Consider the following 20,670-nt stretch of genomic DNA (forward strand, 5'->3'; position numbering starts at 1 on the left):
TCCGCAACGGGAGAGGCCACAACGGTGAGAGGCCCGCATACCGCAAAAATAAAAAAGTCCAAACCCCTTAATAATCATAAGCCATTAACTGTTGACATCATACAATTTCCGGCATCACCCCAGGACTGGATGTGTGATGAGAAGGATAAGAAGTTGGGAGGCTGAGTTTAGGGAAGTAAGTGGAGAGGAGGGCTCTGGACACTCATCATGTGAATTACAGTGCTCTGATGATCTGCTGATTTCATGAAATAGGAACAAAGCTGCGTACTTACTCCCCATTTCTTCCTCAATTATACTATCAAGTCTAGTGTGGTTTGAGTGCATTGCTCTATTCAATTTACATTAGTTCACAAAGCAATAAACAAGACAAACCTGCTGTGAGGACAAAGGGTTCATACTAGAGCATTTTTTCTCTCCAGTGTCAGAAATATCTCATAGCACAAGTTGATTCTGCCCAGGTCAAGTGGAAGAACATTTGTATTAGCAAGTCCTCCTGTGTATTTCATCTCTTTTCAATACTAGAAGGGGCTTGGTGCCCTGTACGTACAATTCTTCAGAGGGGAGGCTGGAGCTCTGGCAAAAATCCAAAAATACTAATCACCTGTTTGACTCTGAGTTAGAGCAAACCAGTTTTTTCTTTTTTTTCTTTTCTTTTTCTCGTCTTTGGAATGACAAAACTTGGACCAGTTTTCACAGTGCTGAACCTCATGGATGTATTATATAGATGGAGACATGGAGCACTGGGTTTGGTTGTTTTTAACATGTTTCATTTAGAGTCACAGAATGTTAGTGCTGGAAGATGTCTAAGAAATCATTTGGTCTAGTGGTTTGCAAACTGAGTCCCACAGAGCCCTAGGGTTCCTCAGGAATGCTATAGAGTCTCTCCAGTTTTATTTATTTCCATATACTTGTGTTCTGGTCACATTTATTTAAACATGTGGTTCTGAGCCTCTGATGCAATCTGTTGCCCTCACATTTAAGATGCTTAAACTGAGGTTCAGAGAGATAAATGGATTTGTGCAAAGTCATGTAGTTCTAGATGGTGGGTTTGAGGTGAGACTCCAATCCTGCACCATCTTCTGAAGACCAGGGTAAATTTTACACACAGGGGTCTTACAGGTAGAGCCGATTCTGAATGTGAACCACAAGGATGTGGCCCATTTTAGATATCCTTCATCTCCTCCTTCTCTCCAGCTGCTGACTTACATCATCATTGGAAACATACTTTTCTTTATCTTGGCTAGATTTTTCACTACTAGTTCCCTCTGGCATTTTACACATCTAGTCAAATACTTTTCTTTGAGAATTGTTGCACTTCAGATAGAAAGTCACGGATAGATTTTATATTCTATAAACGAAAGTCGTGGATTTTAAAGTCACGGATAGGTTTTATATTCAATAAATGAAAAAAAGCCACTAAAACAATTTTGAATTATTGAAAATGTAATTCCACCCCCAAATGTCTTATTTTGCCTAGGTTGCACATGGACAGTGTAAAAGCAACACAGTAGGTGGCTCCCTTGAGCAGAAGTGAAACAACTTTGATCTGCTGGGCTTTCTATAGCTCCTGAGTTTGGGATGACACCTGTGGTTTTAGGATGGGGACCTCAGGCTGTCCCTAGAGGCTGCTTAACCAAAGGGAAACAGTATAAGGCATTCCATCCCCTCTACTCCTGTCCATCAGTGATTCAGAACCCAGTGACTATGGAAAACCCTTGAATGTGTTTTTTTAATATAAAACCTTCCCATGAAGTTTTAACAGAATCAATTTAATTATATAGCAGGCAGTTATTAAAATTACTGGATTCCTTGTTTTTCTACGTGAAGAAGCATATTCAACTTTGGTTGTATTTTGGATCAAGGTTATGTTTGAGGGCTAGCTGGACAAAAAGAGGTGGTGCTTTCTGAACTTCTTAGCCCCTCAAGTTCTCCATTTTCCTCCCTCCCAGTCCATTTTGATATCTGTAGCCAACTGAAAACATTCCTTCTGTGAACTTAAGTGAAAGCATTTTCACCTGATAAAAATGAAATCAAATGATGGATCATATTTTAGTCTTTCTCAGTCTGTGAAAAGACTTACTCATGAAACTCTTGATATTCTTATTATCAGTGCAGAATACTGAGTCAAAATTGAACTGTAGTCTGGTTGAGTACATCCTACAGTTCTTGGAATGGTTTGTATTCTTGTTAACTTGATCAGTGGGCCTGAAATCATGTATTTTTATGTGAATAAAGCTAATTAAATTATTTTTTCAAGTGTCATTGTGTTTATTTAAGAATTTGATTACTAGGCACTCCAAATAAATTAGTACAGATGGCTTAATAAACAGAAAAAAAGGGAAAATAACAGATCTTCCAAAATACTGTGCAACTAACAAAATATAGTTGCTACTATATACTGAATGCATGTCATGTATTAATTTCTGTATTAACAATGCCCAACCTACTTTAATAATATGATGCATATACCAAAAGTACACTGTTTAATTCTCCCAATAGCCCTGTGAGATAGAATTTAGCACCATTTTACATATGAGAAAACTCTCAGATGTGGGTCTCCTGAGGTCACAGTGTAAGGAGTTATAAGAGGCAGAAACTCAAGTTGCCTCCAAACTTGTACTTTTAACTACTCTTCTATATCACTTGCTTATTGCATATTAAGTATCGTGTACTGGTAGTCAAACTTACTAGCTTATTTTTAAATCACTTTCAAGTGAAAATAAATATTTTATGGTCTGTCATTCATAGTCCATGAAACATGGGGTTTCGTTTTTAGTAAATGGCAGGATTTCTGGTAAGGTGGCAGATACCTGATTCACCTCATTCCACTTTTCCATTGAAGCAGTTATGATCATTCAGATGTCAAGTTTCAACACCCAGAAACTAAGGCTATCAGTTAAATATTTGCTTATCTCTGGAAAGAATAACCCATTAAGAAATACTCAGTGACAGAATAAATCCTCAACTTCCAGTATTCAAGGATGAATGAACAGAAAGATATTGTGAAACCAATGAGAACTAGTCTGGTAGTTCAAAGGCTATACTGTCTGAGAAAACTGCCATGTGAGAAAAAGCATATGCAGGAAAAAAAGAAGAAAATAAACTAGATGATGTTCTCTTTGTGTTCTCAATAAATATGAGGAATCATGGGCTTGTGAAACAAGGGTTGAGAGTTGAGATAAAAGTGGCCCTCTGGAGTGCCAGAAGACATGAAAAAGGATCTGACAGAGGTGAGAAGAGAATTTTGGGAACTGAAAAATGCAATACAGAATTAAAATATGCTCTGAACATAAGAAATGGAATTGATACTGCAGAAAATCAACTAAATGATGCAGAGGACAAACTGTATCTCTCTATAAACGCTGATAAAACAGACTTAAAAAAATGAGGGAAAGGAAGTTGATATGGAGAACAGAAACCAATTTTAGGCAAACAACACTCAGAAGAAAGAGACCAAAACAAAAGAAGGAATAAAGGAATATACAGAGAAAAAAACCTTCCTGAGCTAAAATCATCACAACCAGCATCATCATCATATGAGTTGTGAATCAAGGAGCTTAACATTTTTCAGGGTAAATTATTGATAGACTATCACATTCTTACACCTTTTTCTTAAGAATTAAAAAATCTAATCCAGCAAGGAAAAAATAATTGTGCCCTTAGACTATACTTAATGTACTTTATAAAACTTCATAAGACTGTTTTAAAAATGTGGAGTTTTGATGAAAATTTTTAACCCAAGAATTACACAGTTAGACAAGAGGTTGTTGTTTAATACGTTGTTTGTGCTTAAAGGCAAAAAGAAAGTCATTTTTAATTATGGAAGGATTTAAAAGAAAAATAACACTCTTGTAACCACTAGAAAACTGTGCCTGAAGACATATGACAGCTGACCAAAAGATGAGTCAAACACTTTTACCCAAGAACAGACAAATTCAATCATTAAAGAACCACAGTGTAAACTGATCATACAGAGCACAGATGTTAATTCTCAATAATTGTTATAACCACGATTACAAAATTAAACACAAAAGTAACATGATATAAAATTCAATAAAAATAAAAATTTGATTTCACAAATCATACTTACAAGGAATGGAAAATGAAGAGAATTAGAACTATTCTAATTTCTTGTATTACATAAAAAGTCATTGCAGGGTACTCACTTTTATAATTAAAAATTATAGTTTAAAATACATTTTTGAAAAATTTGAAGTAGATGGAGCAGTATATTAATTAGAAATGTATTCAGTTGCAAGTACACAATAGCCAACTAACAGTAGCTTAAACGACTGTTATTTTTTATTTTTCTCCTGTAACAAGACTTCTGGAGGTATATAGTTGTTGGTGTTGTTTTAGTAAGTAAATAATGTTGGGAGATATATCTACAAGTCTTGGGCCTTCCCTCATGCTCACAAGGTGACTGCTGTGGCTCCAGCCTGCTGACTGCATCCAAGCAGGATGAAGGGAAAGGGGAAAGTCAGTCAACTCTAGTAGGCTTCTGCTTACATCTCACTGGCCAGAACTCTATCAAATGTCTTCATCAACTTTTGCTGAAGCACAGTGAGTGTTAAATAAATGTTTGCTAAATGACTACATGAATAAAACATAGTAGCTGAAGTTAGGTCAAGCATATATTTTAATAAATTAAAGACTGTAAAATTGAGCTGAAAAACAAAAGATATATCTAAAATAAAAGGACACAGAGAAGGCACAGAGATAAATAGAAGTAAAATTTGTGGAGGAAAATTTAACATGCCCCACTCATACTTTGAAAGATTAGGGAACCAAATATCAAGGGTAAAAATAGATAGACAATATAATTTAACAGGATTAAATAATAAATATTATTTAAAAAGTATGAATTAACACATATCTATTGAAAAGAGAATATACATTTAAAATGTTCACAAAGCATATACGATTCAAGAATACAATGAAACCACAATAGATTTCAAAATACAAATATAGCATAATTAGATTTTCTAACTACTTTGTCTTTTCATCAGATATAAATAATTAAAACTTAAACAAAGAGAAAGGGAAATCTCTCCCAGCAGCCTCAGAAGCAGCGGATTAAAGCTCCACAATCAACTTGATATACCCTGCATCTGTGGAATACCTGAATAGACAACGAATCATCCCAAATTAAGGAGCCCTGTGGATGAAAGGCGCTTGGTGCTGCAGCCAGGAGTCAGTGCTGTGCCTCTGAGGTGGGAGAGCCAACTTCAGGACACTGATCCACAAGAGACCTCCCAGCTGCACATAATATCAAACAGCAAAAATCTCCGAGAGATCTCCATCTCAAGGCCAGCACCCAGCTTCACTCAACGACCAGCAAGCTACAGTGCTGGACATCCTATGCCAAACAACTAGCAAGACAGGAACACAACCCCACCCATTAGCAGAGAGGCGGCCCAAAATCATAATAAGTCTACAGACACCCCAAAACACACCACCAGACGTGGACCTGCCCACCAGAAAGACAAGATCTAGCCTCATCCACCAGAACACAGGCACTAGTACCCTCCACCAGGAAGCCTACACAACCCACTGAACCAACCTTAGCCACTGGGGACAGACGCAAAAAACAACAGGAACTACGAACCTTCAGCCTGCAAAAAAGGAGACCCCAAACACAGTAAGATAAGCAAAATGAAAAGACAGAAAAACACACCACAGATGAAGGAGCAAGATAAAAACCCATCAGACCTAACAGATGAAGAGGAAATAGGCAGTCTACCTGAAAAAGAATTCAGAATAATGATAGTAAGGTTGATCCGAAATCTTGGAGATAGAATGGACAATAGAATGGACAAAATGCAAGAATCAGTTAACAAGGACCTAGAAGAACTAAAGATGAAACAAGCAACGATGAACAACACAATAAATGAAATTAAAAGTACTCTAGATGGGATCAATAGCAGAATAACTGAGGCAGAAGAACGGATAAGTGACCTGGAAGATAAAATAGTGGAAATAACTACTGCAGAGCAGAATAAAGAAAAAAGAATGAAAAGAACTGAGGACAGTCTCAGAGACCTCTGGGACAACATTAAACGCACCAACATTCGAATTATAGGGGTTCCAGAAGAAGAAGAGAAAAAGAAAGGGACTGAGAAAATATTTGAAGAGATTATAGTTGAAAACTTCCCTAATATGGGAAAGGAAATAGTTAATCAAGTCCAGGAAGCACAGAGAGTCCCATACAGGATAAATCCAAGGAGAAATACGCCAAGACACATATTAATCAAACTGTCAAAAATTAAATACAAAGAAAACATATTAAAAGCAGCAAGGGAAAAACAACAAATAACACACAAGGGAATCCCCATAAGGTTAACAGCTGATCTTTCAGCAGAAACTCTGCAAGCCAGAAGGGAGTGGCAGGACATATTGAAAGTGTTGAAGGAGAAAAACCTGCAACCAAGATTACTCTACCCAGCAAGGATCTCATTCAGATTTGATGGAGAAATTAAAACCTTTACAGACAAGCAAAAGCTGAGAGAGTTCAGCACCACAAAACCAGCTCTACAACAACTGCTAAAGGAACTTCTCTAGGCAAGAAACACAAAAGAAGGAAAAGACCTACAATAACAAACCCAAAACAATTAAGAAAATGGGAATGGGAACACACATATCGATAATTACCTTAAATGTAAATGGACTAAATGCTCCCACCAAAAGACACAGATTGGCTGAATGGATACAAAAACAAGACCCATATATTTGCTGTCTACAAGAGACCCACTTCAGACCTAGAGACACATACAGACTGAAAGTAAGGGGATGGAAAAAGATATTTCATGCAAATGGAAACCAAAAGAAAGCTGGAGTAGCAATTCTCATATCAGACAAAATAGACTTTAAAACAAAGACTATTAGAAGAGACAAAGAAGGACACTACATAATGATCAAGGGATCGATCCAAGAGGAAGATATAACAATTGTAAATATTTATGCACCCAACATAGGTGCACCTCAATACATAAGGCAAATACTGACAACCATAAAAGGGGAAATCGACAGTAACACATTCATAGTAGGGGACTTTAACACCCCACTTTCACCAATGGACAGATCATCCAAAATGAAAATAAATAAGGAAACACAAGCTTTAAATGATACATTAAATGAGATGGAGTTAATTGATATTTATAGGACATTCCATCCAAAAACAACAGAATACACATTTTTCTCAAGTGCTCATGGAACATTCTCCAGGATAGATCATATCTTGGGTCACAAATCAAGCCTTGGTAAATTTAAGAAAATTGAAATTGTATCAAGTATCTTTTCTGACCACAACGCTATGAGACTCGATATCAATCACAGGAGAAGATCTGTAAAAAATACAAACACATGGAGGCTAAACAATACACTACTTAATAATGAAGTGATCACTGAAGAAATCAAAGGGGAAATCAAAAAATACCTAGAAACAAATGACAATGGAGACACGACAACTCAAAATCTATGGGATGCAGCAAAAGCAGTTCTAAGAGGGAAGTTTATAGCAATACAATCTTACCTTAAGAAACAGGAAACATCTCGAATAAACAACCTAACCTTGCACCTAAAGCAATTAGAGAAAGAAGAACAAAAAAACCCCAAAGTTAGCAGGAGGAAAGAAATCATAAAAATCAGATCAGAAATAAATGAAAAAGAAATGAAGGAAACGATAGCAAAGATCAATAAAAAAAAAAAAAAAACTTAAACAAAAACATTCAACAACATGATAATTTCTTAACTACTGAACTAAAGAAAAAACATTCAACTGCATGATAATTTAGCTACTGAAGAAAAAATAAAGTTATTTCTACAGAACATGAAATAATACTGAGAAAGTATTAAACTGTGATATAAGGCTAGGATTATACTTACAGTCAAATTCAGTACTTTTTGTGTTTTCATGATTAAGCAGAGAAGGATGAGAGTGACTTTTATATTTCAAGAATAATTAAAATTTTTTAAGTAAAATAGGGGAAATAATAAAGATAAAAGCAAATACTAAAGAATTAGAGAACAGAAACATAATAATTATTATTGGTTAAAAAGTTCAAGGGTCAACCTATTTAAAAATACTTATAAAATAGATGAAGAATAATAAAGGAAAAATGAGAGAGTACTCATAAATAAAACCGAGAAATAAGAAAGGGGCTATAAAATTGACATGGTAAAGAAGAAAATTATTAGCGTTTTATTTGCACAACTCTATGGCAATAAGTTTGAATATCTGGATAATTTGGACTGAAAATATAATTGACTCAATGTGATTCAAAAAAAAATAGAAGACTAGATGGAAAAATAGCTTTGAAAGAAAGTAAATAAGGTATCAAAGAATTATTTCCACAAAGACTCTTGCTTTATTGGTAAATTTTTTAAAATTGTCAAGACATTGATAATTCTGATGCTGCATAGAAAATCATACAAATCATGGATCATACATTGCTTTCAGAAATAGAAAATCATAGCATGCAAATCATTTATTCTACTAGCTTAACCTTGGTGTAATATCTGAATGAGGTAAAACAAAATAGCATAGGTACAGAACTGAGATTTTCAATGTGTTTCTCAGCTACCTTTACTAAATTTATTGGGACTATTTGTAACATTTTCAAATTCCTGGGTCCCGCTCCTCACAGATCAGAGTCATTAGGGAAGGGGCCCAGGAATATAGATTTATATCCTTACTATCAATTTAATAAAGAAAAGTATAGTATACAGAAGAAAACAAACTTTGAAACTCTTAGAAAAATTTGCTGCTATTACATTTTAATAGAAGTAACAAGGAAGATTCAAACAGTGCAGAGATTACACAATGAAAAGTGCCCTTGTTACTATCCCTCTCTACCATTTTATTTAAGTTCTATCCCTAAAGGTAATGTTCTGGTATGAAAAACAAAAATGACATACATAACAGTGTCTATCTTTATCTATCCATCTTTCAATAGGTCTACAAAAGGGTCCAGACTATGCTCAATCTGTTGCAATTTGCTTTCTTTCATTTAATAACTTATATTGGAAATTTTCCATATCAGTATGCACAGATCAATCTATTTTTTTAATGGCAATATACTATTCCATCAAAAGGACATATACACACTACTATATATAAAGTAGATAGCCAACAAGGACCTACTGTATAGCACAGGGAACTATACTTAATATTCTGTAGTAACCTATAAGGGAAAAGAATCTTAAAAATAATGTGTATATATATATATATATATATATATATATCTGAATCACTTTTCTGTACATCTGAAACTAACACAACATTGTAAGTCAACTGTACTTCAATTAAGAAAAAAAGACATGTCTTAATTTGTTCAGCTAGTCTCCTGTTGGTTAATACATTGATTGTTTTGATTTAGTTTTACACTTTCTACATATATTTTGTGAATATAGCCATATGGTAAATTCTTAGCAGCAGAATTACGGGATCTAATACATATTAGATCTAATACATCTAATATGGATTTTTAATTTGATAACTATTGCCAAGCCCTTCTCTAGAAACAATAAGGAATATTAAGTGCCTATTTTCCCATATCCTTGCCAGGACTGGGTGTCATTATCCAATGTTTGGAATTTTGCTATTTTAACAGACTTAAAATAATATCTATTATAGCTTTGAATTGTATTTTTTTAATTATCAAAGAGGTTGGGTATGATTTCAAATTATATTGTCCATTTATAGTTTTTTTCCCCTGTAAACTACTTGTTTGTAACCATTGTTTACTATTTGGATTTCTTCTCTTTTTGTAATTGATTGCTTGAGCACTTTGTAAAATATAGAATTGATTTGTCTATTTGCTATTTTTAAACAAATTTCCATTTGTTTTTTGGCTATGAAGATTTTTTTTCTATTAGAGAATTAAAATTATTTGATAATCAAATTTATCTTTCTCTTCTGCTATGGCTTCTGCATTGTGTAATCTTTGTTTTTCAAATTGTTCCCCAGCTGATACGTCTGCTCTATCACATATGAGAACCTTTGCTATAGACTGATTCCAATTATAAACATGTATGTGAAAATCCATATTTCTGTAAACAACCAGTGCAACTCACTCACTATATTGGAATGGAGTCTTTCCTAAGATTTGAGAATGGTTTACTATTAGGAAATCTATTAATATATTACAAAACAGCAGTATTCCAAAAGACACAAAATATGGTAATTTCAACAGATGTAAAAAAATATAGGATACAAAACAACATATTTCTTACAGATGAAAAGGAAACTCTTAGAAAACTAAGACCATAATATTTGTGTAGATGATTAAGGATAAGTGTAATAAAATATTAGCCAGCATAATGCTTAATTGTGAAGCGCTAGGGACAATTCCAATTAAAATTGGGAGGCTGGCAGGATTCCTGTCACTGCCATCATTATTTCATATTGTTATGAACATACTGTCTGGCACAATGTGGTAGAAAATGGAAAGAGAAAATGCATGAATACTTTATGAGAGAACAAAATTATCATTATTTGCAGATGACATAAGTAAATACAAGTGAAATTCAAGGAAATCCAACTGAAAAGCTGTTAAAATTAGTGTAATTTCAGAAAAGGACTATCTCAGTCTATTGCGGCTGCTATAACAAAATATCATAGACTGGGTGGCTTGAACAACAAACATTTACTTCTCACAGTTCTGGAGGCTGGGAAGTCTAAGATCAAGGTGTTGGCAGATTCAGTGTCTGTTGAGTCCCACTTCCTGGACATAGATGGCTGTCTTCTCCCTGTGACCTCACATGGTGAAAAGGGGCAAGAGAGCTCTCTGGGGTCCATTTTATAAGGGCACTAATTCTATTCATGAGGACTCCACCCTCATGACCTAATCACTTCCCAAAGGCCTTACCTTCAAATACCATCACACTAGGGGTTAGGTTTCAACATATGAATCTGGGGGTGGGGGGCATTCAGTCTATAGCAGACAGTCAGTTAAAAGCACAGCTATGAAAAGATTATTTTTTCTACAAACAAATAAAAATCAGGAGAATTAGTGGAAAAAAATTTCTTAGCTTCTTTCAGAATAACAACCCAAAGCAAAGTCATTGCAAAATGTTTGGAGCTTATCTGAAGAAATTTCAAAACCCAGTTAATATATAAAAGTAAATATGAGCAAAAGGATAGGCTTGTCATGTTCTTAGATGGGATGGTTAAATACTTTAAAGATATTAACTCTTCTCAGGTTAATTTTTATCCTTAATATTATTTCAGTGAAAATCTCAATTCAGGGGATAATTTGGTAAAATGGTTCTGAAGTTTATTTCAAAGAGTAAATGGGTAAGAATAGCAAAAGTTTTTTTGTAAAGGGATAGCAGTGCTGAGGGAGAGAGAATCTATTAGATTTCAATATGCTTCATGATGATACTGCCCTTAAAACAACACATACCTGAAGGTAAGTTTCAAAATGAGCTCAAGTGTAAGTCCACAGTGCCTCATCTGAGACTCTTGGGGCTAGATGTGTTTTGGAATTTAAAATTTGGATTCTCAAACTTTAAAAATTGTGAATCACTATGTTATATACCTGTAACTGATATACTATTGTACATCAAATATACTTCAATTAAAAAAATAAATAAAAATTGGATTTGAGTAAGGTAATTTGGTTATATCCTAAAAAATACTTAATTCTTCCAGTTGGGTCTGGACCAGAGCCCCATAATCAAATACACTGATATTTCTGCAATGAAACTGAATAAGATACATCAAAGTGGTCATAGCCTCTTATTGATTCAGGTCATGGTTTGCTCCCATGAATGTTCGCACCAAACTCATGATAAAAACACTTTCGGTTTCCAGAACTTTTGGAATCGTGGGTTACAGATTGTGGGACTGTAAGTATGTCAAAGGCCGTGTTCCCCGGAGCTGACTCTGAAATGGAGATTAGGTTGCAGGCCATTCGTTAGGGAGTGCTGTTCGGATCAGCCAGCGTGGAAGAAGAAGATGGAAGTGAAATTGGGCAAAGGGAGCAGCTTAGGTGTGATTCGGTCCCAACAAGGGCTTCAGCCTTAAAGGGAACTGCGGGGCTGGGACAGCCCTCAGAGTTATCCTGAACTGGGGGGAGGGGACTGGACCTTTACTCTCCCATATCAACCCGTCGCTGGACGAGGGCTGTCTCTGGAAGAAGATGTGACCTAGGACAAGACTTTTTTTTTTCTGCTGAGGTGACCCCCAGAAGACATCTGGCAGCTGAGGGCTTTCTTCCTGAAGCTGAAGAACGAGTCCGTTATTCCTAAAGGGTCGCCTGAGTGATGAATCAGCATTACAGCCATGTATGGGAATTTAACATATGATAATGGAAACATCACAAACAAATGGATTAGTCAACAAATAGTTTGGAGGACGATCTCCAGTAAAATACTCACCTCATATGCAAAATAAGCACAAGATGAATTATAAAGTTAAATATAGAAAATAAACAACTAGAAAATTCAGATAAATATTCTCCAGTCTTTATAGTGGAGAAGGAATTGTAAAATGTGGAAGAAATAACAAAGTAAAAGCACAGATTTGAATAATTAAATTAAAATTTATAATGTTAAAATCATGAATAAAATTAAAAGACCAAAACTAAATGGGGAAACATATTTGCAGCATAGGTAGTAAAAAGTTAATATACATATATATGTACTTATATATAAGTATGTAGCTCATATAAAGTTCATATGAATAGCTCATATGAATAAATAAGACTACCCCAATAGAAAATGAGCAAAGATTATAAATTGAGAGTTCTGTAAACACACGAAAAATATTCACCAAATAAATTTAAGGAAATCCTAATTAAAACATTGAATTGTCACTTTTTTGCCTATATGAAGTTCTAATCGTTATAAAGCATAACTTTTCATATCAGCAAGGTTATGCTATTTATACTGTCAATAGAAGTATAAATTATTGCCACTTGTCTAGAAAACTTTTTGTTAATTTATTCAAGAGCCTTAAAAATCTTTCTGCCCCTTTGCCCTGAAATTCATTTTTAAAGGAATATCTGCTGAGGAAAAACTCAGCAATTCAAAGAAATATTCATGCAAGAAAATTTTCATTGCCAGATTATAAAAAAATAAGTGGAGAATTGGAAACAAAATCTCAATAATGTAGAAATGCCTAATAAATTTTTATACTTGCATGAAATTAAATATCAGAGACATTAGAAAAAATAAATGATATGAAAATGCTTATAAGATTGTTACAAAGAGAAGGTAAATTATAAAGCTATGTGCAAAACATACATCATTTACCTATTTCTTTGTCTATCTGTATCTCTATCATACTTATCTATCCACTTAGAAAAGAGAGTAAAAATAATAAACCAAAATGTTAATGGTGCTTATAACTGGGTATTAGGGTATAAGGGTATAGTTAACTTACATTTTCTTCTTTATACATTTACTTCAATTTCCAAATGTATAGTGAATATATTACCTTGGTAATAAAAGAGAAGTAAAAATTTATTGTAAAGTAAAACAACATGCAGAACTTTGTGCCCTGCGATCTTATGTAAAAATTTTCAACGTTTAATGAGTAGAGGAAATTTCATACAATATCTTGACTCAGCCAGATCAAAATTACCTTTAAGCTCACTTGAGCTGCCTTCACTGATCTGGGGTGATTGAGGATGAGGAACCTGTCTGAGACCAGATCACTAGAGGAGCAGGGAAGGAGCAGAGCAGAACCTGAGTCCTAAGACAGTGGTTACAAATAGTCTTGAAACATCGTCTCCTTCCCTTTTTCATTCCAGAAAAGATGGCAGGGCTGCAGAATCAGGAAAACACAAGGGCACTGTGTTCCTATGGGACTTTCCTTTTTATGGGGTCCAGCCTCGTCTTGTAAATGTCCAAGAGGTTTTTCTTAGTGCAGTGCCACCCCAGGGTGAAGCAAAGGGACAGCAGGACCTGGAGAGGAGGCTTTGCCTAGCCCCTGTGGGCTAAGCCACTCTGGAACTGAGATACTGACCCTATGTGGTCCTAAGGCTCTCAGTTTCCTAAACCTCTGGTCAGTGATGACCTTTTCTAAGTACAGCCTCCACCCTGTCCCCAGGCATGCTGTACACACTGACCACTACAGTGTTAATAGCACCATCCAAAAAAGTCTAAGTACAAAGAGGCCGTTGCTGGCGGAGGAGACTTGGCCAATGTGTGTACCCACTCTCGGGTCCTACTCCTACCCAAGGCTTCCCAGTTAAGCTCTCTGTGCCCATCCTGCTAACCAGCTAAGGATAATCCACGAGTGCAGCCCAAACCAAATATTAGACTATTAGTCACACTGGAACATTCCTCAGTCGCGTACATGAATAGTGTTTGTAGTTTGGGGTTATCCACATGACCCCTCGCTCATTATCACAGATGACAAAGAACCAACTGTATTCATAACCATATGAATATTACTCACACAAGCTAGATTTTATAAGCAAGAAAAAACAGAGAAAGACCAAAAACAAGATTAAAATACATGGAACGAGCAGTGGGAGGCTGAGACAAGGGAGAGATTGTTGGGACTGGAAGAGACCATAAAGGGCAGCCTGCACTTCCAATCCCATCATTTCATGGTTTCCAGGTCTTCGTAATAAAGAGACAAAGCAGATGGTACTTGGGGCAGGGAGCTCAAAGTGGCAGAGCCAGGACAAGAACTCACTCAGGTCCTCCAGCTCTCTGTGGGCTATGCATGCTCCCTGCTGCACTTCTAAGCAGTGGGAGGAAAAGAAGGTGTTGGGTGAGAGTTGAAGGAAAGAAGTGAATTCTTCTTTTTTTCCTTTTTAAAATTAATTTTTTTGGGGTACAGTTGATTTACAATGATGTGTTAGTTTCTGCTCTACAGCAAAATGAATCAGTTATACATATACACATAGCCACTCTTTTTTAAGATGCTATTCCCATATAGGTCAATACAGAATATTGAGTAGAGTTCCCTGTGCTGTACGGTAGGTCCTTATTAGTTATCTATTTTATATATAGTAGTGTGTATATGTCAATTCCAGTGTGTATATGTCAATTCCAATCTCCCAATTTCTCCCTCCCTCCCCCTTCCCCCTTAGTAACCATAAGTTTGCTTTCTACATCTGTGACTCTATTTCTGTTTTGTAAATAGATTAATTTGTACCATTTTTTTAGATTCCACATATAAGTGATATCATTTGATATTTCTCTTTCTCTGAATTACTTCACTCAGTATGACAATCTCTAGGTCCGTCTATGTTGCTGCAAATGGCATTGTTTCGTTGTATCTTATGGCTGAGTAATAGTCCATTGAATATATGTACCACATCTTCTTTGTCCATTCCTTGGTCGATGGACATTTAGGTTGCTTCCACGTCCTGGCTATTGTAAATAGTGCTGCAATGAACATTGGGGTACATGTATCTTTTCGAATTTTGCTTTTCTCCAGATATATGCGCAGGAGTGGGATTGCTGGTGGGATCATATGGTAGCTCTATTTTCAGTTTTTTAAGGAAACTCTATACTGTTCTCCATAGTGGCTGTACCAATTTACATTCCCACCAACAGTGTGGGAGGGTTTCCTTTAATTCTTTGATGGAGGTGGATGAAGAATGTAGCCTGCCATATCAGTAAACAAAGTATGTTGCCGCTACCAAGCCCTCAGCCACTGCAGCTCCCCTAAGTGTGCACGCTGATGGGATGCAGGATGGGAAAGCACAGGATGCTGGCCCTAGATAGTCAAGGTGCATATCAAAGGAATGATTTCAAAGATTCCTGGCTCTTGCATCATCTCATACATAGAAAAGTGCTAAATTCAGTAACTTGAGATATCTGGTTTTCTGTAATTAAGAGTAGTCTTTTGATGTTTCGATTACCTGGGTTTTTGTTGCAAAAACTCCCATATATCCTGGCTCCTCCCTTACCTCCTCGGAGAAGTCCCTCAGAGCTATCTGAGAGGCTGCCTACAAGGCTTAAGTCCCTAGAAAGTCCACCAAATAAAACATAATTCCCAACTTTTAGGTTGTGCTTTTTTTTTTCCAGTTGACAGAGGTAAAGATGAAGCCAGTCACTGGTTTTCAAAATAAACAGGAAATGTCATCATTTCTATTTTCTGATCACTTTTGGAGTCAGTGCAGCTGCTTACATTACAAGTGGATGCACACATATTTAACTTTTTCTACATCCTCTTGCCTCTGTCTTGTTTCCTTGGGGTCTCAGGATGGCCCCGTATTTATCTGTGCTGTGATGGCTCAGTGATCCCACTTCTCTGTTAGCATCCTCTCAGTCACCCCTCCTGCTTTCCTCTGGCTCCACTGGGCAACCTGGGCTTAGGCCCTTTCTTCTTGAAGGACTGTTGTGGCCTAAACTCTCTTGAGCCCCTTGTCTCAGACCATACAGTCTAAAAGGACTGGCATCTGAGGTACCTGGTTTTCTTTCCATGTCAGGCGAGTGCAGTTGGTGTCTGAGAACGCTGCTCTTTTTCCTGACATTACCAGGAAGAGCTCTTCCTTCTATTCAGAAGTTGTAGATTTGGAAGAATCCAGAGAAATTTGCATCGGGTTTCCCCTAGGTCCTTCCCAAAGGAGATCAGAATCCCCAATGGGCCTTGAAACTTTAAGGACAAGTTCTGTTTCTGAAACATCCTCCTAAGAATTTGCAAACCTTCAGGGCTTGATCTCGTTTAAATTCATACCTGTTATGTGGTTCCAAGGATCTTGGCCAAGTGGTCAGGGCAGGTCTCCTGACAACGCTTAGAATTCTAAGAACATGTGGGCTTTCCTGGGGTCCTCTAGTCCCTGAAATGTTACAGACAGCAGAGCAAGGGCTTGGCCCAAGTTTTCACCATCTCTCTTCTGTGCTACCGTCATCTCCTTACTGCTCCCCTCCCTAATATTATTTCATCAGTGCCTGAAAAATCGCTTTTCCAACCCTCCCTTCGTGACACTGTCAAAGCAGAAGCTTTACAGAGCAAAAATGGGATGGAGTTGTTCTCATTTCCATGACTCCTCATGGCCTGGAGGGACACACATGATCTTTGCTTGTGGCCCCTCCCCCAACACCATCTCACCTCATCTTCTGACACTGCCTGCATCTGTCCTTAAATCCTGGCCGCTAATCCAAGCTGACCTCTGTGACTTTGTTGATTTAGCTCCCTCTATAGACCTGGGAACCCACCCATTCTCTGCTGGAGGAAATTTTAATGATTGCTTATTTTTTATTTTATTAGAAAATTTTTTGTTATTTAAACACATTTTTTAATTTTTAAAATATATTAAAAAACATTTATTTATTGGCCACACCACACGACTTGTGAGATCTTCATTCCCTGACCAGGGATTGAACCTGTGCCCTTGGAGTGAAAACATGGAGTTCTAACCAGTGGACTGCCAGGGAATTCCCTGTTTTTTAAAATTTTTAAAAATTAATTAATTAATCAGTATTTTTCATTGAAGTATAGTTGATTTACAATGTTCTGTTAATTTCTGCTGTACAGCAAAGTGATTCAGTTATGAGGCCAGATCAGATGTCTTGTCTTTGGGAGAGGGTCCTTTAGAGTCCAGACCACATCGACTTGAACCCTGGTCCTCCCATGGACTAGCTCTGGGAACATAAGGAAATTTGTTATGCTGAACTTTGCTTAACTTTAACTTGTGAAAAAAAATCTACCTCATAAATTTGATAAAGGATAAACAGATGTATGTGAAGCAACCCACTTGGTACCTGTCGAGATGAATCAATAAACCTCCCCACCCCAGCCCCCTGCTGCCATTTTTCTTTTCTGTTGCCTTATTAGTCATAGTTTCCTTTTTTTTCCCTTCCGTTCTTCAAAGTTCTTTCCAAACTCTCAGAAGGGTACACTGTGCTCTTGTGTGGCCATTTGTCAGGACCAGATGCTCTTGCTAAAGGTAAGAGCTTTGAAGGCAGAACCTTGTCTTACCCCAATTTCTAGGTCTAACTCAATCTCTAGATCAAGGCAAGTAAGGACTCAAAAAAACTGGATGAACTAGTGAAAGGACAATGCAGGGAACCTCTCCAGGGGAAGGCAGAAAGGATTGAGTGCAGGCCATGTGCCTCTTAGTGGGAACCAAGTTATTCTCTATTTATTTCCCGAATTTTTGGCCACATTGGAAAGGACTTCATGGCTCAGAGTTATAGAACCTTGGGATGTCAAAGAGCTGAAGAGGGTGTCGGAGATCTTTAGAGTTTTAAGCTTGCAGTTGGGCAGGCTCCGGCCCCAAGTCCAAGAGGGAGACAGACCGAGCCAGGCCCAGTCACCTTACATTCAGTCACCTGGGCCAGGGCTCTCCTGCTCTCCCATTCTGCCTCTCCCAAACCTCAGGGAGGAGGGTGAATGCTGACACAGCAGGAGGGCTTGCAAAATTCTCATCATCTCCACTGTTTTCCAAAGGCAGAGCTTCTGTTGGACTGAGATGGAGTCTTGACATTCCTGACTGACTGGATGTAGGCGTTTTGTAATGCTTAGGAGAAGGTGGAGAAAGAATGTCCCTCTCCAGATTCCATATTTGCTGTGACCACATAACTCCCCACCTCCAAGTGCTTCTCACACTAACTTCTCTGTCTGCAGACATACCCTGCTGAGGGGCTAGCTCTCCAGCCTTTAATGAGAGCAAACCCAAGGCCTAGAGAAATGAAGCCATTTCCTTAGGATGCCTCAGTGAGTTAGTGTGGAGGCTTTAAATAGAACCCAGCTCCCTGCCACTCCCACTTCTTACCCATTAGACCACACTCTCTTCTGAGCACAGGAATGCAAGCCCTGTACATTCCTTCTAAGGACAAACTGTGCCTCTTGGAATTAGCCACTGAATTCCAGATTGAGTGGCATCAGTAAGGGAGGGAGGGGAATGAGAACCAGGAAGGTGAAAGTGACTTTCTTTCCTTCTCTATTTAGGCTGCACATTGTAGAGAGCCTAAGTGTCAGGGGGAAGTGAGCTAATCCTGCCACTTTGTGCATTTAGATGGTTACCAACGCGAGTCAGGCCCACTCATCCATGATTGCCATATGACAATGGCACTGGTGGCCAGTATTCCCTGCACGGATAGTAATGACTGGCAAGGAGAGTTCAGTCTTCTGATCCCGTTTAACAGATTCTGTTTCTCAACCTAAATGTCCATTGACAGATGAAGGGATAAAGAAGATACGGTACGTATACACAACGGATACTATTTAGCCATAAAAAGAATGAGATAGTGCCATTTGTAGCAACATGAATGGACCTAGAGTTTATCATACAAAGTGAAGTAAGTCAGAAAGAGAAAGACAAATACCATATGGTATCGCTTATATGTGGAATCTAAAATATGACACAAATGAAGTTATTTACAAAACAGAAAGAGACTCACAGAAATGATAATTATGTGAAGTGATGGGGGTGTTAACTAACCCCATACTGGTAATCATTTCACAATATACAAGTGTATCAAATCAATACACTGTAATCTTAAACTTACACAATGCTATATGTCGATTATATCTCAATAAAGCTGGGAGAAAAACTACGTATTTCATCAAATAAGATGCAGCTATCCTAACAAATAAAGTTCCCAACTTCTCCCCACAAGGAGGAGATGCATAATTCTAATTGTCATTGTATCTGTCACTGGCTACATTAAAAATTTCTCAAATTCTGTCATAGTCTCTACCTAAAGTTAAAATTATAAAATTAACTTCTAACAACTTGTATATAAAACAAAAATGAAAAGAAAATGATTAGCTTATATAAATATATGTACAACAAGAGAAATATGTAAAGTTACCACAGTCCTCATTTCTATAATTGGTCACAATACCACCCATAATTGACTGATATCTATGACTTTCTTCTTCCACAATCCTTTCCGTATTTCCCCTTCCTTCAGCCAGCCAGAACTTCAGCTGTTTAGGATGATTTACCTGCAAGAGGGACCCAAATCTTCATTCTCAAAAGTCTTAGTCTTCAATTGTCCTGTCCCTCCACCCTGCTTTTTTTTTCTTTTAAAGATTCTGTAGCTTTCCATTAAACTTTACTATTGAAAATAGTACTAAGATGTGCCCAAGGGAAGCCCCTGGGTTCCAGACCTAAACCTTCTTGTCCCCACTGTGAGCAGTAACCCAGTTTCCCTCTTGGAATCAGGATCATTCACTCCAGCCCATAAAGTAACCCCTCTCTCTGTCTGTTGGTTCAGTGGCATAAAGAGATCCAAACAGCCAGGTGACAGCCTCATCTTCAGTTCAGTGGAGCTCCTGTTTTAGCCCCTGGTGGAAGCATTTCTTCTCTGAGCGCTGAGACCTCCAAGCCAGCAGAACGCAAGGTTGTCAGGACGAGAAGCAAAAAGTCTACAAGTGGGTTCTTTGTTATAATAGTGGACACAAAATGTACTAACCAAAATAAATAAGTAGGAAAGTAAATAATTAAGTAAATAAGTAAATAAACATAACTTCATCAAAATTCAGAACTTTTTCTCTGTTAAGAACCTGTTGAAAGAATGAAGAGACAACCCACCTACTGTGGGAAATATTTGAATTTCCGTGATTGTTGAAGATGTAGCTTAGTGCCCATGTACTTATGAATCATTTATATTTTTCCTTTTGTGAGTGTCTGTTCAAGTGTTTTAATTGGATTCTTTGTCTTTTTGTTACTGAGCTGTAAGAATTCTTTATATATTTTGAATTCACATCCTTTGTCAGATACATGTGTTATGAATATATTTTCTAAATCT

The sequence above is a fragment of the Orcinus orca genome, chromosome 1, assembly GCF_937001465.1.
Source record: "Orcinus orca chromosome 1, mOrcOrc1.1, whole genome shotgun sequence".
NCBI classification, from domain to species: domain Eukaryota; kingdom Metazoa; phylum Chordata; class Mammalia; order Artiodactyla; family Delphinidae; genus Orcinus; species Orcinus orca.